The sequence below is a fragment of the Eurosta solidaginis genome, chromosome X (genome assembly GCF_040869045.1).
Source record: "Eurosta solidaginis isolate ZX-2024a chromosome X, ASM4086904v1, whole genome shotgun sequence".
In the NCBI taxonomy this organism is placed as follows: Eukaryota; Metazoa; Arthropoda; class Insecta; order Diptera; family Tephritidae; genus Eurosta; species Eurosta solidaginis.
In genome coordinates, this window is record NC_090324.1 from 190,867,962 (window position 1) to 190,891,533 (window position 23,572).

Sequence of the window (23,572 nt, forward strand, 5' to 3'; positions counted from 1 at the left end):
ACCAAAATTAAAGGACTGTTATAATTTGAAAAACTAGGTTCGATTAAATCATTCTGTAATAGGTTTTCGACTTGTTTATTTATTTCTTCGCGTTGTGTGTATGACAAACGGTAATTTTTAATATAGACAGGGGTTTTGTCAGTTAATCTAAGTTTTTGTTCGTAAAAATTATTAAGCGTCATTAAGTCGGTTTTTAATGCAAAAATATCAGAATATTTCAAACATAACTCAAGTAATTTCTTTTTAACATAAGAAGGCATTTGTTTTGCTAAAATTGATTTAAGCTCTTCTATGCGTTTTGAATCGACAGGTGTATCATTTATGCGACAGACATTGAAGTTTTCAATGTCTTCAGTTTGAATATTGAAATCTTTTACGTACTTGATCTCGTCGGTGGTGTTAGTAACTTTTATTACTGGGTTTTTTGTAACAACGATACATTTTGCTGTGAAAACACCGTTACAAAGTTCCTGAGAATCTACAAAAACTGAAATTGTCGAATTTTTCAAACTAAAAACACGAAAAACTTCGCATCTTGGTGGAATTACAAGAGTATTTGTTGAAGTGCTATGCAAAATTGAAATATTTACCTTTTGTGTCCCTTGTCCGAATGTAATTGTGTCATTAGCATAATTGATTATGCATTTTTTCGTTTTTAGAAAATCTTTCCCTATTATACCGAAGGAATATTAAAGTTGTCATTGACAACGTGAAGAGTCAGAGGAAAAAATGTATTTGATGCGATTATACTTGTGTTAACTGTTTCTAGTGTTTTGCCGTGTCTGTTGTTATGCCTGTTATATTTATTACGTTACTATCTTGTTTGCCAAACTGGAAATTTTTATTAGTGAAATGTCTGCCTGTGAATCTACTAGAAAAGAACATTGTTTGTGAGAATCGCTACAAGCGACTTCGACGAAATCGGATTTCGCTTCCCAAGGCAGTCGGTTCTATGTACCGGAGCGACTCGGGATTTTTCCCGACCAAGGACTGTCATTTCAGTGTGACCCCATTTAATTTGTTTCGTCCGTCCCACAAATTGTCATCCTCCCAGCAGCTCCTTGCAGCAGGACTGCTACATATTCTCTTACTCCGGGAAGGTATCGAACCCAATCCGGGTCCGTCTCCTGACCCCGGTCATGAGAAATGGTTTTGCTGCATTTGCCAGAAAAGAATCTTTTTAGGACGGTCATACTCTGTTCAGTGTGTCTCGTGCAAGGGATGGTTGCATCGGACAGGTTGTTCTGGGCTTGATCCCAAAACCCGACGTCCACGTAACTTTTATAAATCTTTTGTGGCTCCTTGCTGCTCACGCCCAAGGGCGTCCCGTAGTCTACGCCTAAGCGTATCCCCACTACCTTCCAGCAGCTTCGCTGCTCAGCAAGCCACAACAAGTACCCGCTGCTGCTCGCGCCCCACGGCGCCAACAACTCAAACAGCTGATACCACTCATGACTACTACCTTCGTAGTAGAGCTGGTAGCAATGCTGAGCATCAGCCCCTGCCCCCGTCTTCTTCTCCCCCCTCTTTTCTGACAGCAATCGTGCAGGTCAGGGAAACAGACTCTTAGTCCCTGCCTCCGTTTGCACCGTCTGCCAGCACAGAATATATAGGTTTGCGACATCCGCTCAATGCAGCTCCTGCCTTGGGTGGTGCCACTTTCCTAGATGTTCTGGTCTCCGCGACGGCAACCCCCCGACGGGTTTCATCGCGCCATGTTGCCAGGTCGCAAACCCAAATCATCCGGGTACCCCAATGCTTGCCCAAGGGCGCCCAGTCCCAAGGCCACAACAGCAATTGCGTCCTGGCCTTCCACAACCTAGGCGTAGTCACCCCTCACTTACCCCTAGAGTGGCGGCGTCACCCCTCATGCACTTCAGAATTCTGCAGTTCAACTGTAATGGACTAACTGGGAAGATTACGGAGATAGTCGATTTCATGAAGCGGCACAACATCCGCATTGCTGCGATTCAAGAGACTAAACTCACAGCAAGATCTGCATTGCAGACCTGCTCTGAGTATAATGTCCACAGGAAGGACCGCGAGAGCGGAAATGGAGGCGGCCTCGCGTTTATTATACACCACTCTGTGCAATATCATATATTTGATCCTGGCATCGACCGCAGGGACAATGTCTTAGAACGTCAAGGCCTATCTGTCCGGTCAGGCGATGCAAATCTAGAAATCATCTACATCTACATCCCTCCTGTCACCTGTTGCCCCAGTGGATACCGCCCTAAAATCGAGGCCTTACTCACTGGCAACAATCGCATTATCTTAGGCGATTTCAATGCCCATCACGACCTATGGCATTCAAAGTTGCGGGCGGACAGTAGGGGTGAGATGTTGGCGGATCAAATAGACGAAACGACGTTCTGCACAATAAACGGAGACGCCCCCACACGTATGGTAGGAAGCTGTCATAGCTCGCCAGATATCTCAATCGTGAGCGCAGAACTCGTAAACTGCGTCAACTGGCAGCCGATGGTAACATTGGCATCCGACCACCTGCCCATTCTTATTTCGTTCGAGCGTACTGCCGACTTCATCGTCACCGAAAAACGCACTTTCATAAACTTCAAAAAAGGAAAGTGGGAAGAATATAAATCTGCAACAGACAGCAGCTTTGCTGCCCTCCCTATCCCGACTGATGCCCGCCAAGGGGAGCGTGCCTTCCGTAAGGTCATTGAATCCGCCTCGGCACATTTCATTCCCGCCGGGAGAATTCCCGAAATCCGGCCCCACTTCCCGGCGGAGGCCGCGAGCTTAGCGAGGGAACGCGACCTTATAAGACAGCTTGATCCAGGCGACCCCCAAATAAGGGATATAAACCAACGCATCAGATTGCTTGTGGACGAACACAAGCGGGCGAAATGGGAAGAGCACCTAAGAGGTTGTAACCTCTCTACCGGTGTAGGTAAACTTTGGTCCACCGTAAAGTCCCTATCGAATCCGACTAAGGACAAAGACAAAGTTTCCATCGCCTTTGGCGATAAGGTGCTGTCGGATGCGAAAAAATGCGCGAGCGCTTTCTGCCGACAATATATAATGCATCCTACGGTCGACAAAGATAGACGGAGAGCCAATAGACACGCACATAAACACAAACTCAGCGCGTCACCAATTACCATCACCGCTAGAGAGGTTGAGGACGCCAATGGTCGCGCTAAACCATCCAAAGCAGTGGGCCCAGACGGCATAGCCATGCCGATGCTTAAAAACCTAGGGAAAGAGGGTTTCAAATACTTAGCGCATGTCTTCAACCTGTCTCTTTCCACCTTTGTCATACCCGAGAAATGGAAAATGGCCAAGGTGGTCCCGCTACTAAAGCCTGGGAAACCAGCTAACGTAGGTGAGTCATATCGTCCGATATCTCTCCTATCGCCAGTGGCAAAGACGCTTGAAGCCATTTTGCTCCCTTATTTCCAAGCACATTTGCAGCTAGCCCCTCATCAGCATGGCTTTAGAAAACTCCATAGCACTACCTCCGCGCTAAATGTCATTAGCACCCAGATAAATTGCGGTTTGAATCAATATCCCCACCATAGAACAGTACTCGTAGCGTTAGACCTATCAAAAGCTTTTCATACGGTCAACCATGGCTCGTTACTGCAAGACCTGGAAGGGTCCACCCTTCCCCCGTGTCTTAAAAGGTGGACCGCAAATTATCTGGGTGGTCGGCAGGCATCGGTGCAATTCAGAAACGAAACATCAAAACAAAGGAGAATTAAACAAGGGGTGCCACAGGGTGGTGTCCTATCCCCGCTTTTGTTTAATTTCTACATATCTAAGCTACCTTCACCACCGGAAGGAGTCACAATCGTTTCCTACGCCGATGACTGCACAATAATGGCCACAGGCCCAGGCCCAAAGATCGATGAGCTATGCAATAAAATAAACGGCTATCTCCCTGATCTCTCCAGTTTTTTCGCCTCGCGAAACCTGGCATTGTCACCGACTAAATCTTCCGCGACCTTATTTACAACATGGACGCCCCAAATGTCGACCATATTGAACATCCACGTCGATGGCACTACGCTACCGACTGTCCTACACCCCAAAATCTTGGGTGTGACGTTTGATCAGGATCTACATTTTGGTGCGCACGCAACCGCAATTGTTCCAAGAATTCAGAGCCGTAATAAAATCCTCAAATCCCTTGCTGGCAGTACCTGGGGAAAAGATAAAGAAACGCTCTTGACCACATACAAAGCAATTAGCCAGCCGATTACGTGCTACGCGTCACCCATATGGTCGCCAAGCCTAAAAACCACCCACTGGAAGAAACTACAGGCCAGCCAAAATACTGCTCTCAGAATCGCCACGGGCTGTCTTCTTATGTCCCCAGAACACCATCTGCATAATGAGGCGAGAATACTCCCCATCAGGGAGAGAAATGAGATGCTGACTAAACAGTTTCTGTTGAATACCCAGAAACCTGGGCATCCCAACAGACATCTGATTGACGAACCAGCACCGCCTAGGGGCCTAAGGAGTCATCTCCGTAAGCATTTTGAGGAAATACGGCACCTGAGAACCCAGCCGTATGAAGCGGAAAAACACAAGCAGGTCCTTGGTGAACTCCATAGACAGGCGTCGGACCTTTATGTCGGGAATTGCCCGGTGAATCCAGTACTTGAAGAAAAATATCCAGAACTCGCAGAAGAGGAACGCATACTCCCCAGGGAAACGCGTGTCACTCTTGCTCAACTTCGTTCTGGATACTGTAACAGGTTAAACTCTTACCTATCCAGAATCAATCCCGACATACAAAATGTATGCCCTGCTTGCAATGTGTCCCCACATGACGCCAACCATCTCTTTAATTGTAATGTGGAACCAACGCCTCTAACACCCCTTTCCTTATGGTCCACCCCTGTTGAAACGGCAAGTTTCCTTGGACTCCCGTTAGAGGATATTGATGACAATTTGTGATCGGTCGCGCCTATTGGGTGGGGCGAGCATTGCTACAACAACAACAACAACGAAATCGGATAAATTTAAATTTAGACAATATATTGACTGACAAGTATTTAGTCGAATTGCTCCTGCTCCCTCAATGCTCGCGCTTGAGGGGCTTCGGCATTTAAAGAACGAACATTGGCTGAATTTCTAGAACTTGAACCCTGATTATTGGAATTTCTGTTAATTACGGATCGATTATTATTGTTATTGTTGGAATTGCTATTGCCTCTATTGTAATTGCGATTATTGCCTCTGTTGTAATTGTTATTTCGGAAATTTGTATTATTGTGTTGCCTATTTGCATTACCGTTAAATCGAAAATTACTATTGTTGTTATATCTGAAATTACTGTTACCTCTGGAATTTCCACGGAAATTATTATATCTTATCGGACGTGACTGAAACGCTAACACTTGCCGCTCTTTAATTTCCTGTTCTCGCTCTATAATCATTTTCGCTACTACGTCCTTTGAATCTTTTAATGTTGTTGACGCAAGGATTGATTTCACTATATCTGACCTACTATTTAATCTACAAACGCTAATGGTTTGTTCAACCGCCATCTCATGGACTTTTGCCTGCGTCATACCTTCAATGATTAGACATCGCTCTAACGAGTCAGAAAGCTCTTCTACCCTGCAAATATCGTTGGATCATGTGGTCCACTGGAGTACTTACCATTATACTCCACTGTAATGCAGCAATGGTCCAACTCATGTATCTACACGAACATATTGTAAGCCGATCATTGCTCGTTTTTAACGATTGTAATCGCTATACGATGTTTATTGCACTGTGGGTACTCCATGGATTACTCTGATGTAATGCGGAGCTGGAGTATATGGTCCAATCCTAGGACATCGCAATGTTAATTGGACCATATTTTTTGTATGAATTGTGGTTAATTTTGGAGCACTCGCTTGGTCCATAGCGAGTACTCCATACATGCATGCATAGAGTACTCGCGATTTTTGCAGGGTACTGCTTTGAAAATTCTGAAAAATTGTTATTGGTTACTCTTAAGGCTGCAATTTTTCCCGCGACAACTTTCGAGTTGTCTGGCCTAATTTTACTACATAGCGCTTCTTTAATGTGGCTGACTGATTCTATATGCGTTGGTAGGGCTTCGCGAGTTTTGCCTTCGAGCTTGCATTTTAAAAATGCAATAAAAGTAGGACTTAAATTTTCGTTAGAGAATACTTACATTAATTCAACTTTATTTATAAATGAGCTAACGGGTCTCCACTGTAGTTTTCTCGCATAATCGAGGCACAAGTACTAATAAACGATTTTTTCTCCTCGATTGTGGCCATGGTTGTAACGTTAAGAATCGGAGTTAGAATAGAAAAACTGTAATTTGGAATTACAGGTTGATCATCAAATTCTAAAAGGTATGTACTCAGGGATAATTTATTATGTTCACTTGTTAAGGTATCAGTTGAAGATGCAACTGAAGATGAATCAGAATCTGAATTATTGGAATCTAAATCTTGCTCTGAGTTTTTGGAATCGAAATCTTGCTCTGAATTTTTGGCATTTGAACCTGGATGTGAATTTTTAGAAACTACCTTCCCGTTTCTTAGGTCCATACGTGTTGAAATGAACAGACAAAATATTAAAATTTTATCGGAGCAAGATATGTGGAATTTGTTTATGAAGATTGAATAGAAATTGAATTTAAAGGAAATTGAATTTGAACGAGGGAATTATTCGAAAATAGATTGTGCTTGATTAGAGAAGTTATGCAGAATTGCAAGACAAGTGGGATTTGAGAGAGTAAAGCTGAAAGAATTATCCGATAATTTAACGAAAACCTGCATTTTGATTATAGAACTGATTTAAGTTGAGCTCAAAAGGAAATTATGAAAGTACTTTTAAAGGAAATTTATGAAAATATAAGAAATTTGTGAAAGTATGTATTTTTGAAAGCTTTTAGATTTTATAATTATACAATTGGTTAGGGAATACTTATTGGAAAAAGTTAGTGAATTTTATTTAAATACTAGAAGTTGAATGTTGTTTATGAATATATGTATTGAAATGTAAGAATTTTTAATTGTAATGTGAGAAAAAAATTGAATTTGAAATGTATGGCAAAAATTATAATTTTTAATTGAATTTTTATTATTAAATGCAAAGATTAAAGAATGGCAAATAATTTCATATAAGGCCTGACAGGGACGCACCGCTTTTATCAAAATTGTATGGTTTTATTTTTATAAAGACGGGCGCACCGCATCTTTTCAAACTTGTAATATAATGTCCTCGGACGCACCGGGATTTTAAAAAAATGTATGTCATGTTTATACACGGACGCACCGCTTTAAAGAAAAATTGTAATCGTATTTTTAACTGCTTATATGCGGACGCACCGCTTTTGAAAAAGTAACAAAATTTTTGTTTGTATTCTTTTGTGATGGAGCCCACTGTAGGGCAGTGGGACTAAAACTAGAAGCAATTAATAAAAAATGTTTTTCTGTTTTTGTCCCACCCTGTCCCACAGTGCCTACCTGAAACCTTACGCATATACCTATGTATGTGTATTTTAGTAAATTTGATAGATGTATTGTATGTATGTATTTATTAATCAAAATAATTTTTTTTTTTTTTTGTGTTCTTTTTTTTAGTTAATATAATAGAAAATGGTATGAAAATTGGATATGCAACGTATTGAAAAAAAAGTAATTTTAAGTAGTTTTTATAAAATGAGTTTAAATAGTATAAAAGTGAGTATAATAATTAAGAAAAAATTCCATACCAAATGCCTCTGCGTTTTACCGTTTGATGTTTTTCTGCTGCGTTTGGTGTACTGCTGCTGCGCTTGCTGTTGTGCTGCTGCCACCTGATATTCTGCCGCTGCACTTGCTGTTCCTGATGGCGTCACTAGCCTTCCGTTATTCGGTTTTTCAATGTATGGTGGTTTGCCGTTATGACGGTGGCGTGGCTAGTGCCGTTATTGAAATGGCGTGGCTAGTGTCGTTTTTCCACTAGTTTTTTGGTACAGTTTCAATTTTTTGATTTTATAGTGCAAAATTTCATTTTTTCCAGTTTTTTCTAATTTCTTTTATTATTTCTGCTGCCGATTAGTTTGTTGTTTTATAAGCTTTGAATTTTCGTATTATTTCCGATTTTTATTAAGTCTTGGTATTATTTGTATATGTATAGTTTTCCAACCGATTTTTTTTTCTACCACTAGCCACGACCAAAAAATCCACCACCACTGCCTTATTTGGTGATTTCGTAAAAAGTTTTTTTTTCTTTTACAGTTTCAAATTGTGGGTTTTTGTTAATTTTTACATATTTTTGGTTTTTAATGATTTTAAATTTTTTTGTAAATTTTCCTGTTTTATATATTTTTGTTTGTAATGATTTTAAATTTTTTTGTAAATTTTCCTGTTTTATATATTTTTGTTTGTAATGATTTTAAGTATTATAATTTTGTGAAAAGGTTTTTGAAATTTTTGTATTTTTTTTGTAGCTTTTCCAAATTTTTAAAAATTTTTTTGTAGTGGTTTTTAATCTTTTGTACTTTTTTTGTAATTTTTGATTTTAAACTTTTTGTGCTATTTTTGATTTTATATACTTGTAGAATTTTAAACTTGTATTTCATGTAGATTTTTTAAATTTTTTTTTTGTATCTTTTTTTCCAAATTTTTTTTTTTTTTTTTGTAATAGTTGCTAATGTTTTATATTTTTTTTGTAAGAATTTTTAAATGTTTTGTATTTTTTTTTTTTTTGTAAATGGCTTTTAATTTTTGTAGTTTTTTTTTGTAGATTTTTGATGTTTTTAATTTTTTTTGTAGATTTTTTTTTTTGTAGATAGGTTTTTAACTTTTATATTTTTTGTAATTTTTGTAAATTATTAATTTTTCCATTATTTTTTAAATTTTTGCAGGGCTTCTCTTTTTTTCTGAGCACCCACGTCTGTTGGGAGGCTTGCCTCCTTTCGGCCACACACCGTTTTTACAGGGCTTCGGCCCACGGTCGCCATATTGAGGATCCATATTCGGATCCTGCAGAAACGTTCTGCGCACTCACCCGGCTGCCAGGCGCACACACACACCTTCAATTTTCCTTTTATATCAATTAATGAAAACTGTCTTTATTTTTTTATTTCAACTATATTTAATTGTATTTTTCGTAAAACTTAGTTCACACCTTTATTTACAATTTTTTAGTTTCTTTATAACTTTGTTAAAAAATCTCTACTTTCTTTACTGTTCTTAACACTGCACTTTGCTGAACTATAACTTTTTAGTTAGCACACTTATTTTTGCTACTTTAGTTTTCGCGAGTGATGCGTCGGCCGGTTTACTTTAAACTGAAAACTGCCGCTAACGCAACTCTGTAGCTCGGCAGTTTTTCTTTACGTTGCTTAGCAACGAAATTAATGATGGCGTCGAAATAAATCATGGCGTCGAGCAACGGCAGTTTTAGCCAATCAGAAACTCTCCGAGTTGCTCGACTCTAACAATTTTAGTGATGCCAAGTGCATCTGATGTATGGTTGCATCTTGCACATTTCTAAAGAGGGTTGCCATCTACAATTTATTTTAATGCAATTTATTATGGCACTACACAGGTCCCGTCGATGGACATTATTTTTTAGTAGTAGTGGACTCCTATTCCAAATGGCCAGAAATAGTGATGACCAAGTCAATCTCTACTCACCAGACCATCAATATTTTAAATGAAATCTTTTCAAGTCACGGCTTTCCAAGTACGTTGGTATCAGACAATGGAACTCAATTCATGAGAGCAGAGTTTCAAAACTTCATCCGTGAACGCGGTATCCAACATCTTTGTTGCAGTCCGTATTACCCAATGTCAAATGGTCAGGCGGAACGATTTGTTTACACACTCAAGAGAGCATTAAAAAAACTTAGTGAGGAGGGTACAACCGACCAAAACTTACAAACATTCTTAATGAGTTATCGCTCCACCCCAAACCAAAATTGTATGGATTTCAAATCAGCTTCCGAGCTATTATACAATCGAAAACTCCGTACGCATTTGGATTTACTGCTCCCACCAAGCGAGGAAAAAGCACCAAATGAGAAACAAAGCTCGGATATGAAATACCAGTACAACAGAAAACACGGGGCCAGTCCGAAACAGTTCCATCCCGAGGACAAGGTTTACGCTGCGATACATACATCTTACAACAAATATGAGTGGAAACCTGGCTCGATAATAGAACGTATTGGTAGCGTCATGTACGTCTTAATGGACACTGGAAAGTTGAAAAGAATGCACGCAAATCAATTGCGCCATCGTAGATCACAGACCAAACAGGTACCAGAACGCGCAGATCATATTCTAGACCATTTGGAAAAAGAACCAGAAACTCAAAACGTAGACAACGATGAGTTGTCCTCGAATGAAAACTCAGGTCAAGCTAATCATGAAATTGCGCGCAATGATTATGATTCAGCTCAAACCAATCACAATTGCGAAGGCCAAGGGACTCCATCCCTACGTCGCTCAGATCGTCCTCGACGCCCGCCATTTAGGTTTTCACCGTGCTCATTAAACTAAACAGCGAAGGTGTTGGGACGAGACATTATGGCAATCTGGCAACACATGAGCAAGAGTTACACACGTGAATTAAAAAGTAATATTTTACTATTAACTATCTTTTGTATTTTCCTTAATATTTAATAATAAATATATGAAATATTCGTACGTCTGTACCACCAGACGTAACAATCCTTAAGAAACGTTACGATACACCAATACATGAAATGCTTGAAACCTAAAATTGGCTAAGCGTAAAACAACTCATGGTATACTATACTTTAAAATTTATACATAACATTAAAATAGGAAACCAGCCGAAATATCTAAACGACCGACTGATATACAACAACGAGGTTCACGATTACCAAACAAGAAACAGAAACAACTTTCGCCTGCCAGAAGTCCGATCCGAGTTCGACAAGAAAAATATATACTACGAAGGACTGTGTCTTGAAAAGATTTCATTTAAAATATTGATGGTCTGGTGAGTAGAGATTGACTTGGTCATCACTTTTCTGGCCATTTCGAATAGGAGTTCACCACTACTAAAAAATAATGTCCATCGACGGGACCTGCGTAGTCGATGTGTATGCGTTGCCATGGTTCATTAGTTGGAGGCCATGGGCTTAATGTTGTTTTTGTCGGAAATTTGGCCGCGGCAGCACATTGATGGCAGTCGTTAATAAAATTTATAATGTCAATATACATAGCTACGAGCGATTGCTTTTGTTCATTGTATACCCTGATGACCCCGGTGAAGTTCTTTTAAAATTCGCTTCTGGTAGATTCTAGGTATAGCAATTCGATTTCCTACCATTATACAGTCCTTGGTGACGGTAATGAAATCTTTTCGCCCAAGATATTGTCTGATGTCTGTATTCTCTGGAAGTTTTACTGGCCAGATTTTCAGCAACTCGTCTAGTGGACCACGGTATAAGCGCATTTTGTCTACGAATTTTCCATAGAAGTTTATGGCACCTAAAAACGACCGAAGTTCCGAAATGTTTGTTGGTTCCGGCATTTCGCGGACTGCTGCGGTTCTTTCTGTATTTGGTTTCAAACCTTTGAGTTTATAATGTAACCAAGATATTTTATTTCTTGAAGTGAAAATTTGCATTTTTCAATTTTGAGCTTAAATCCGTGTGCTTGTCTGATAAAAACACATGAAAATTTCATATATAAAATTGCGCGATTTTTTATTAAAAATTTTCGCCTGTGGCGCTTTTCTTCAACGAGTACAAAAACATTTTATGTTTAAATTCGTATGATAACAAAAACAAGCACATTTTCAATATCAAATCGCGCAATTTTTTATTAAAAAATTTTCGCATGCGGCGCAAATGTACAACAAATAAAAATACCCCTTTTTCTAAATTCTTATCATAAGAAGTTTAAATTTTTAAATTTCTTATCATAAAAAATTTAAATGTTTACTTTAAAATCTTGCGTTTCGTTAAATTAAGTACATTAATTACATATTATTCAGAGAATTACAAAAACAAGATACATTGATAAGTGTATATTTGTTTGCATTTATGTCGACCTGCCACCACCTTATATCGTTAAATTAAGTACATTAATTACATATTATTCAGAGACACTCTGTACACTGATTTCGTAAAAGCTTTCGATAGTCTCAATCATAATATTTTACTTAATAAACTCGAGAAACTCGGAATCCACTCCAACGCCCTAAGTTGGCTTGAGTCGTATCTCCAAAACAGGAAATTAATAGTAAAGATCGGCAGCAATCTCCCCAAGCCTATAATCGTTACATCAGGAGTACCACAAGGTAGTCATCTGGGCCCTTTACTTTTTTCTTTATTTATAAATGATATCTGCCAATGTTTTAAATTTTGTAGTTGCCTGATGTACGCTGATGATCTAAAACTTTATTACAGAGTTAAACACATTAGCGACTGCATAGAGCTACAGCAAGACATCTTGGAATTGATAAAATGGTGTAATAGTAACGGTCTTTTCTTGAACTTCTCCAAGTGTAACATTATCACATTCACTCGGAGAAACGCATGCATAATGAACAGCTATTACTTTAACGATAGCGACTCATTCAATCGTACAACTACTGTTAAGGATTTAGGAGTATACTTAGACTCGAAGCTTAGATTCGACTTTCATAGGGAGTACATAATCAGTGCTGCCAATTCAAAACTCGGCTTTCTCAAACGTAATTCCAAAGACTTTTTTGATCCGCTAACGCTGAAAAGTCTTTACATTAGCCTTGTAAGATCCACTTTGGAATATGCCTGCATCATTTGGGACTCAGACTTTGTAACACATTCCAGCCGGTTAGAAAGAGTTCAAAGGAGATTCACTAAATTCGCGCTTCGGCGAATGTTCACTTTTGAATCGATGCCATCTTATGCACTAAGATGTAGAATTTTAAATATTCAGTGCCTTAATACTCGAAGGAAAATTTGTGGTATTTTCTTTATCAAAGACATTTACGACAACAAAATCGATTCTCCGGAACTACTTTTTCTTCTCCCCTTCTATGCACCTGAAAGGTGTCTAAGGGACAAATACATTTTCTACGTCCAAACGCGTAGAACGAATTTTGGAAATAATGAACCTATTCACAGAATGATCTCCTTATGTAACTCTGTTTGCAATCATGCCGATTTTAGCTCATGTAAAGAACATTTTAAAGCTGATGTTATTGATTACTTTCTTTTCAATTAATATGTTTCAGTATTCGTATTACTATATAAATGTTTTTACATGTAGTTTTATTTAAGCCGTAGCGAATTTTTTACAAAAATTTTTTGTTATAATGTCGTTGTATTTATAAATTGTTACCATATATTTTTCTATCTCGATAATTTTTGTTTAAGTTGTTACATATCTGTGAGGACTATGTCCGGTAGATAATAATAATAATAATAAATAATAATAATAATAATAAAATTACAAAAACAAGATGCATTGATAGTGTATATTTGTTTGCATTTATGTCGAACTGCTTCTCCTAGGGAGAAGAATAATTGGGGAATAGGAATTTCGAATTTCCGAAGTCAGCTGTTTTTTATTTATTTATTTATCATCTTGAAATTTCGTTGCGCATTTCTTATTTTGTTTAAAAAATGTAAAAGTTTAATTATTGTTGCGAATTTGTTTGAAATTAAGAAATAAGGTATAAACAATGCACATTATTGCATTTCATGTGGTATTCACTGGAATAAGTAATGAATTGGTGCCACAGCAACACCAACAGAGGAGCATTAGACGGCGGGATAACACAAATCCGCCGGAATTGCATGCATTCATTCTGCAAAGCAATTTTCTGGCGGCCAAGTCGAGTTGAGTTCGCCTTTCGCCATATACCAAAATCTATTTAAGCCTTCTTAAAAATCCTTGCGCAATTTCTGGATGGCTGCATCAAATATACGAAGAGCTCTTCCGTTGTTTATGATATACTTTTCGACTTAAATTAATGAATATAGTGGTTGTTGTTGTATTAACAGTGGAAATATTGTGGTAGAATGTAAATACATATTTTAGCACAAATTTGTACAAATAAGTGTTTTTTCTTAAAAGAACCAATTTCCTTTAACTATTTTGATGCATTCCCTTTAATTTACCTAGTGAAAAAACTCCTATGAAATGGCAGAGAAATCTCCCTCTCCCTCACATTCATAATACCTACTTTTCTCACATAACCGGTTACCGCTTTTTCGAACATTGTTCAGAATAGGAGGAAAGGGAGAAGTGAAAAAACTCACAAGGAAATTTTATTAAGAATACGAGGAATGGGAGAAGGGAAAAAACTCGCACGGAATTTTCGTTTATAATCGGGCTGATTGTTGCGGAGCTGGCAACACTATTCACCACTTTCATATGTTTTCGGTTGTTTAATTGCAACAACGAAGAAAGCGACTATAGTAGGGACCGGTTTTTTGCGAATCACTTTTAAAGGAGTTAAAAAATATAATTTCTGCTTTCGGAATCTTATCGAAAATACGCGTCTTTGGGTACCACTTTCGACAAGTTCTTCGCATCCCCAGCGGGTAAGGGGGTAAGAATATACCCGCGGTAGGTATGGCTTTCGTAAGAGGCGACTAAAATACCACATTCAAGGGGTGTGTAGCGCAACCCTTCAGGTTGCCAGCGCAATATATAGCTTCTCCAAACCTAATTGTCAACCTCACCTATCCGCGGCGAATCCTGTTTCACTAACAGACGAGGCTCTGCCGACCCCAAGCTCCTCATGGAACTTGGGGTGGGGAGGGAGGGGATGACCTGAAGGTTTAAATATCGTTAAATCGTTCCCGAGATGGTCGGGCAAGCACCTTAATGGTGCTGTGGTACCGGAGCGTACCGGATCTGTATCCGGCAAAGGACCATGACATCGATAACACTCCCCGAAGCCTTCGGGGAGCAACCTTATCGCTACAACAACAACAACACTAGTTCGCCGCGAATTTCAAGTGCAAAACTTAAGTTGTAATATTACCAAATTTCGGAATTTAAAAGTTTTTTTTTTCATAAACTAAGAGTTTCCCAAAGTTCCGAATGATTATTTTGTCATATTTACGACCCCCGCTACCCTTCCAAAAAAAAAAAAATAATAAAAATTGGAAAATCGCGGCACCTTATTCAAAATATTCCCCGAAGTGTTTTGCGCGGATATAGTGTTCGTCTCCAAACCGGTGTTGGACCCACCCAGGGTAATTTTTTATAATCGCTGCCGAAGGCCGCCAAAGCAGAAAGGTGTTCTGCGCACAAATACTATGGAGGGCAAATTTTAGAATAGCCCCCCGGATTTCAGGCTAAAACTTGGTATCAAATGAAAGAGGGAGTTCTCCCGAGCACAAATATATATATTTGGTAATAGTCTAGTTGAGGGGTCGACTGCTAATACGCTACCAAAAATATCGAGGGAGGTGTCAAACGACGCGTATTAATCTCGAGAACAATAATCCGATGGCGGAAAATTTCATCTCTGTCCGGAGATATTTGCATTTGAAGTTGGCGATTTCCATGTGGTTGTTGTTGTGTACCCCCAAAAAAAATTGTGCATCACCGTGGCGGTAGCCACGGTTATACCACACACCCGGACTTGGCACGGCGTAGCCCAGGGTTATTTTTTATAAGCGCGGCCGAAGGCCGCCTATGCAGAAAGGTGTTCTACCAGCTCGTTCACGAATACAAAAAAGAGCTTTTTCAAATTTGTTGCAAATAAAGACTAGAAAAGTTAAAGATATATATACATCAGATGAAAGGTATTTGTATAAGTTATTTTTCGATTCTGCACTTGTTCCGTTTTTTAGCACAGATTTGTAATGTCATAAAATATATATATACGTATACACATATAAAAGTTGTATAGAAATTTGCAAACTTTAACAACAAATAACTTTTAAATTATAAGTTTGCGCACTTTAAGATATATATATTTGTGATCGGGAGAACTCCCTCTTTCATTTGATACCAAGTTAAACCCCGAACTCGGGGGGTGCTAAACTAAATCGCTGCCACTATGGATCCCACCCCCGGGGTCGGAGCGCTCCTGCCATTTTTCGATTTTTTGGAAATATATTTTGACAGAAATAAAATTTTGAATTTCCGCTTTCGAATTCGTGGTCTTGGGATCAAAAGGGTCGAGTTTTAACACTTGTGATCTAAAGTAAAGAATTACCATTTTTTTATTTTCCGCCTTCGGATTATTAATACTGATGTCAAGACGCGTCGTTTGACACCTCTCGCGTATTAGCAGTCTACCCCTCAACTAGACTTTTACCAAATTTCCCGATTGTGAGCGCTAACAGTATTTAAACAGTGCCAAAAAGTATTTTGACACTGAAAATAGTTAAATAAGTTTTAAGTCTGCCTAATGATATTTGGGCTATTCTAAACGGCAGCATGGCACTCTTCATGTACGTCCAAATATCGGGTGGCGTGTAAGGATATTCGTTTTGGTCAAAAGCCTGCGAATCCGAAAACGGAAATAAAAATTTTTTTGTTGTTGTTGTTGTTGTAGCAATGCTCGCCCCACCTAACAGCCGCGACCGATCACAAATTGTCATCAATATCCTCTAACGGGAGTCCAAGGAAACTTGCCGTTTCAACAGGGGTGGACCATAAGGAAAGGGGTGTTAGAGGCGTTGGTTCCACATTACAATCAAAGAGATGGTTGGTGTCATGTGGGATGTGGGGACACATTGCAAGCGGGGCATACATTTTGTATGTCGGGGTTGATTCTGGATAGGTAAGAGTTTAACCTGTTACAGTATCCAGAACGAAGTTGAGCAAGAGTGACACGCGTTTCCCTGGGGAGTATGCGTTCCTCTTCCGCGAGTTCTGGATATTTTTCTTCAAGTACTGGATTCACCGGGCAATTCCCGACATAAAGGTCCGACGCCTGTCTATGGAGTTCACCAAGGACCTGCTTGTATTTTTTCGCATCATACGGCTGGGTTCTCAGGTGCCGTATTTCCTCAAAATGCTTACGGAGATGACTCCTTAGGCCCCTAGGCGGTGCTGGTTCGTCAATCAGATGTCTGTTGGGATGCCCAGGTTTCTGGGAATTCAACAGAAACTGTTTGGTCAGCATCTCATTTCTCTCCCTGATGGGGAGTATTCTCGCCTCATTATGCAGATGGTGTTCTGGGGACATAAGAAGACAGCCCGTGGCGATTCTGAGAGCAGTATTTTGGCAGGCCTGTAGTTTCGTCCAGTGGGTAGTTTTTAGGCTTGGCGACCATATGGGTGACGCGTAGCACGTAATCGGCTGGCTAATTGCTTTGTATGTGGTCATGAGCGTTTCTTTATCTTTTCCCCAGGTACTGCCAGCAAGGGATTTGAGGATTTTATTACGGCTTTGAATTCTCGGATCAATTGCGGTTGCGTGCGCACCAAAATGTAGATCCTGATCAAACGTCACACCCAAGATTTTGGGGTGTAGGACAGTCGGTAGCGTAGTGCCATCGACGTGGATGTTCAATATGGTCGAAATTTGGGGCGTCCATGTTGTAAATAAGGTCGCGGAAGATTTTGTCGGTGACAATGCCAGGTTTCGCGAGGCGAAAAAACTGGAGAGATCAGGGAGATAGCCGTTTATTTTATTGCATAGCTCATCGATCTCTGGGCCTGGGCCTGTGGCCATTATTGTGCAGTCATCGGCGTAGGAAACGATTGTGACTCCTTCCGGTGGTTAAGGTAGCTTAGATATGTAGAAATTAAGCAGAAGTGGGGATAGGACACCACTCTGTGGCACCCCTTGTTTAATTCTCCTTGGTTTTGATGTTTCGTTTCTGAATTGCCCCGATGCCTGCCGACCACCCAGATATTTTCCGGTCCACCTTTTAAGACATGGGGGAAGGGTAGACCCTTCCAGGTCTTGCAGTAATGAGCCATGGTTGACCGTATCAAAGGCTTTTGATAGGTCTAGCGCTACGAGTACTGTTCTATGGTGGGGGTATTGATTCAAACCGCAATTTATCTGGGTGCTAATGACATTTAGCGCGGAGGTAGTGCTATAGTTTTCTGAAGCCATGCTGATGAGGGGCTAGCTGCAAATGTGCTTGGAAATAATGGAGCAAAATGGCTTCAAGCGTCTTTGCCACTGGCGATAGGAGAGATATCGGACGATATGAATCACATACGTTAGCTTGTTTTTCAGGCTTTAGTAGCGGGACCACCTTGGCCATTTTCCATTTCTCGGGTATGGCAAAGGTGGAGAGAGACAGGTTGAAGACAGGCGCTAAATATTTGAAACCCTCTTTCCCTAGGTTTTTAAGCATCGGCATGGCTATGCCGTCTGGGCCCACTGCTTTGGATGGTTTGGCGCACCCATGGGGTCCTCAACCTCTCTAGCAGTGATGGTGATTGGTGACGCGCTGAATTTGTGTTTATGTGCGCGTCTATTGGCTCTCCGTCTATCTTTGTCGACCGTAGGATGCATTATATATTGTCGGCAGAAAGCGCTCGCGCATTTTTCCGCATCCGACAGCACCTTATCGCCAAAGGCGATGGAAACTTTGTCTTTGTGCTTAGTCGGATTCGATAGGGACTTTACGGTGGACGAAAGTTTACCTACACCGGTAGAGAGGTTACAACCTCTTAGGTGCTCTTCCCATTTCGCCCGCTTGTGTTCGTCCACAAGCAATCTGATGCGTTGGTTTATATCCCTTATTTGGGGGTCGCCTGGATCAAGCTGTCTTATAAGGTCGCGTTCCCTCGCTAAGCTCGCGGCCTCCGCCGGGAAGTGGGGCCGGATTTCGGGAATTCTCCCGGCGGGAATGAAATGTGCCGAGGCGGATTCAGTGACCTTACGGAAGGCACGCTCCCCTTGGCGGGCATCAGTCGGGATAGGGAGGGCAGCAAAGCTGCTGTCTGTTGCAGATTTATATTCTTCCCACTTTCCTTTTTTGAAGTTTATGAAAGTGCGTTTTTCGGTGACGATGAAATCGGCGGAACGCTCGAACGAAATAAGTATGGGCAGGTGGTCGGATGCCAATGTTACCATAGGCTGCCAGTTGACGCAGTTTACGAGTTCTGCGCTCACGATTGAGATATCTGGCGAGCTATGACAGCTTCCTACCATACGTGTGGGGGCGTCGTCGTTTATTGTGCAGAACGTCGTTTCTTCTATTTGATCCGCCAACATCTCACCCCTACTGTCCGCCCGCAAGTTTGAATGCCATAGGTCGTGATGGGCATTGAAATCGCCTAAGATAATGCGATTGTTGCCAGTGAGTAAGGCCTCGATTTTAGGGCGGTATCCACTGGGGATGTAGGGGGATGTAGATGTAGATGATTTCTAGATTTACATCGCCTGACCGGACAGATAGGCCTTGACGTTCTAAGACATTGTCCCTGCGGTCGATGCCAGGATCAAATATATGATATTGCACAGAGTGGTGTATAATAAACGCGAGACCGCCTCCATTTCCGCTCTCGCGGTCCTTCCTGTGGACATTATACCCAGAGCAGGTCTGCAATGCAGATCTTGCTGTGAGTTTAGTCTCTTGAATCGCAGCAATGCGGATGTTGTGCCGCTTCATGAAATCGACTATCTCCGAAATCTTCGCAGTTAGTCCATTACAGTTTAACTGCAGAATTCTGAAGTTCATGAGGGGTGACGCCGCCACTCTAGGGGTAAGTGACGGGTGACTACGCCTAGGTTGTGGAAGGCCAGGACGCAACTGCTGTTGTGGCCTTGGGACTGGGCGCCCTTGGGCAAGCATTGGAGACCAGAACATCTAGGAAAGTGGCACCACCCAAGGCAGGAGCTGCATTGAGCGGATGTCGCAAACCTATATATTCTGTGCTGGCAGACGGTGCAAACGGAGGTAGGGACTAAGAGTCTGTTTCCCTGACCTGCACGATTGTTGCCAGAAAAGAGGGGGGGAGAAGAAGACGGGGGCAGGGGCTGATGCTCAGCATTGCTACCAGCTCTACTACGAAGGTAGTAGTTATGAGTGGTATCAGCTGTTTGAGTTGTTGGCGCCGTGGGGCGCGAGCAGCACCGAGGGGATTCAAGGGGTGTGTAGCGCAATATATAGCTTCTCCAACCCAATTGTCAACCTCACCTTCGAGCGGCGAATCCCGTTTCACTAACAGACGAGGCTCTGGCGCCCAAAGCTCCTCATGGAACTTGGGGGTGGAGAGGGAGGGATGGCCTGAAGGTTAAATGTGGCCATATAAATCGTTCCCGAGATGGTCGGGCCAGCACCTTAATGGTGCTGTGTTACCGGAGCGTATCGGATCTGTATCCGACAAAGGACCATCACATCGATAACACTCCCCAAAGCCTTCGGGGAGTAACCTAATTGCTACAACAACAACAACAAGCAGCACCGGGTACTTGTTGTGGCTTGCTGAGCAGCGAGGCTGCTGGAAGGTAGTGGAGGGGCGCTTAGGCGTAGACTCCGGGACGCCCTTGGGCGTGAGCAGCAAGGAGCCACAAAAGATTTATAAAAGTGACGTGGACGTCGGGTTTTGGGATCAAGCCCAGAACAACCTGTCCGATGCAACCATCCCATGAGACACACTGAACAGAGTATGACCGTCCTAAAAAGATTCTTTTCTGGCAAATGCAGCAAAACCATTTCTCAGGACCGGGGTCAGGAGACGGACCCGGATGGGGTTCGATACCTTCCCGGAGTAAGAGAATATGTAGCTGTCCTGCTGCAAGGAGCTGCTGGGAGGATGACAATTTGTGGGAGGGACGAAACAAATTAAATGGGGTCACACTGAAATGACAGTCCTTGGTCGGGAAAAATCCCGAGTCGCTCCGGTACATAGAACCGACTGCCTTGGGAAGCGTAAAATAAAAAAATAAAAATTTGTTAATACGCCTCCGTAACAATCTTTAGTATATTACCCCTCAGACTATAAATGAGCCGTTTATTTTGAAAGTGGCATAAGTCTTTTCATGTCGTTTAGGTTCAGTGATAATTTATTTGTAGCTCTCCTCGCCTCCAGTTTGTTAGTCCAATATCCAAAAGATGCAACTCTTATTATTATTTTATAATTGTAGAACCATCTATATATGCAATCGTTCAAAAATAACAATGCATTTAAGACGACGAGTTGGAAATGACTTATGCCACTTTCAAAATAAACAGCTCAAATGTTTTGGACTTCCAAGAACAAAATATTTTAGATGAAATGCAAAGTTAACAAAATGGCCACTCAATAACGCATCACCACAAGTCAGGAATACCAATACCTTCAAACACATCTAAGCACATTTGCATTTAGAACCTTTGCTTATTTTATGTCATTACTTTGAACTAAAGAGTTTTATACAAAGGTAATTTTCTTTGTCCGTAGACATGTTACACATACCAGTTTATTAAACCATTGTAGATCCCAGCTACCATACATTAGCCACAGCTCACATATAGAAATAGTTCTAAGATTTTTAATAAGGATTATTTTATTATATGTTGAACGAAACTGCAAAGCCTGAATATGTTTTATTATGTATTTTGCTATTGGAACTACTCACTCACACAAAAAGCTTATTTCAACTACCGCAACGTTCCCTTAAGCAACACTTGCAGAAATCGATTTCGTGACGAATCGCTTGTTCAAAGCCTTGACGGAAAAGTTGGTTGTACGAACAATGCATTAAAGTTTGGACTTTAATGCCCCTATTACCGTTTACAACTCACCTCTGGTTGGGTTGAAATTTCGCAATTTGGTATTACAGATTACAACTCAACCTGTCAAAAAAATCTCGGTTGAGTTGTCTAGTCTAACAACTTTTTGTGGCATTACCGTTTACAACCTTGTGTTGGTGTTGTTGTCAAAGACGTCAAAATTTTACAACTGATTACTAGCAGCTGTCTCATACAAAATTGTAGTTGTTTTGAAGAAAAAGGTAACGTTTTACAAGACGGTTCACCACCCAATTTTTAGCAAAAATTTTCAAAGTTGGTATCAAAAGATACGTTCCGACCTCCGATTTTAGAATCCGAAAACAAAAATTAAAAATTTAATTTCTGTCATATCATTTCGGTTCAAATTTTCATGTGGTTGTTGAATTTTGCCAGATTTTTTGTACACACTAATGCAGAAAGAAGTTAGATCCACCCAGGCCGAAGGCCGCCAACGCAGAAAAATGTTCTGTGCAAAAAAACTATGGATTGGGTCTCATATTTCGGACCCTCTCGGGGCCATTTTGTGGGTTTTTATTAATATTTTGATACAGAAATAAAGTTATTAATTTCCGCTTTCAAATCCTAAAAACGGAGATCGAAACACGTGTTTTGATACCACCTTTTATAAGAGTTAGATGGTGCACGGGCTCATAAAACGTTACCGAATAAAAACAAAAATTGGAAGCCGGTAATTAAACCTTTTTTATGGTTTGCTGGGTTGAGCTTATTGGTCGTCTAAATAAGCAAAATTTGTTTTTGTTTAATTTGCTTCAACGCGTTTCAACGCTTCATGTGTCATCCTCAGGGAGCTATTTATTGAAATATTTTAATAGTTTAACAATTTTTTAACAACAAACATGAAATTATTACTTACATTGATTAATTTACATAAATAGTATCACATTTTTTTAACACTGTGTACAGAATACATATATATAGGTATCTTAATGTTGACATTTACTTATTTTGTTATGTTGTTTATATCTTCTTTGAAGTCATTACCTTGTGTATCTTTTGCTGTATTCTTAAGCTCTCTAAAATTAGTCTTGTCTTTTCTCTTTTTTCTATATTTAATATTTATGCATGGTCAAAGTCCGCTATATGGTTACTCTTAGTCAAGTGTTCCGCGAGAGCTGTGGTCATTTTCTTGTTTTTTTTTTGCATCTGCTCTGTGTTCGTTTAGCCGTATACCGGCTTTGTTGTGCCCACATAGTACTGATCGCATTTTTTCTCATCTTTGCCGTTGCACTTTATTTGGTACACTACGTTATTTCGTTGCTCTTTTTCCACTTTGTCCTTTGTTTTGGTAAAAATATGTCGTATAGTTGTTGTATATGTATGCCCATACTATTTATAACAACATAACCCTACAAAAATTGTTGGATTACGTGTTCCATTTTCTTCATGTTGGAGTACTCTAACAATACTCCTCTGCAATGCGTTTGCGGACCACCATCAGCCGATCATTGCTCGTTTTTTAACGACAGTGATCACGACACGATGACGACCGAACAGAGCTGCCAAAAGTAAAATATTGCATGCAAATAACTAATAATAAAATTTTACTTTGGCAACTCTGATAAAATGCAACAGCGCACTGGTTTTATGTATACATATTATATAAGTTTCTTTATTAACGTATGCGTATGCGTATTATATTAGTTTCTTTATTCACGCAAATGCTAAATAACATAAGAATATTCGTAGTATAAAATATAAAAGGGGGACTCATGTAACCGTATAAATGCCTTATAAAGTGTGTAAACGTATAAATTTATCTAGTGCGTAAACGAGCTGTCAAATTTTGTATGAAAAATCATTTACACAATTTGTATAAATTTACGAGCACATTTCATTGTGTAAACGCGGTAAACTCAAAGGAATGCAACCTTGCAGACATTACAGCAGACATTTTCATCAGAAATCTCCAATATCAGCAAGTAAAGGCGTTTTAGT

General features: G+C 40.2%; 1 protein-coding gene across 2 annotated transcripts in view; it reads right to left on the reverse strand.

The window, feature by feature from the left end:
- The window catches only part of LOC137234670 (uncharacterized), a 485,943-nt gene extending 464,465 nt beyond the window's left edge, over positions 1-21,478 (reverse strand). The window contains exons 1-2 of one of the 2 annotated variants that reach the window (XM_067758146.1): positions 21,300-21,478; positions 7,724-9,505 (exon numbers count right to left, since the gene is read on the reverse strand). The gene's annotated coding sequence lies outside the window, so the exon portion shown is untranslated. The remainder of the gene's footprint in view (positions 1-7,723; positions 9,506-21,299) is intronic. The other variant, XM_067758145.1, reaches the window with a different exon arrangement.
- Between the last annotated feature and the right edge of the window lie 2,094 nt (positions 21,479-23,572).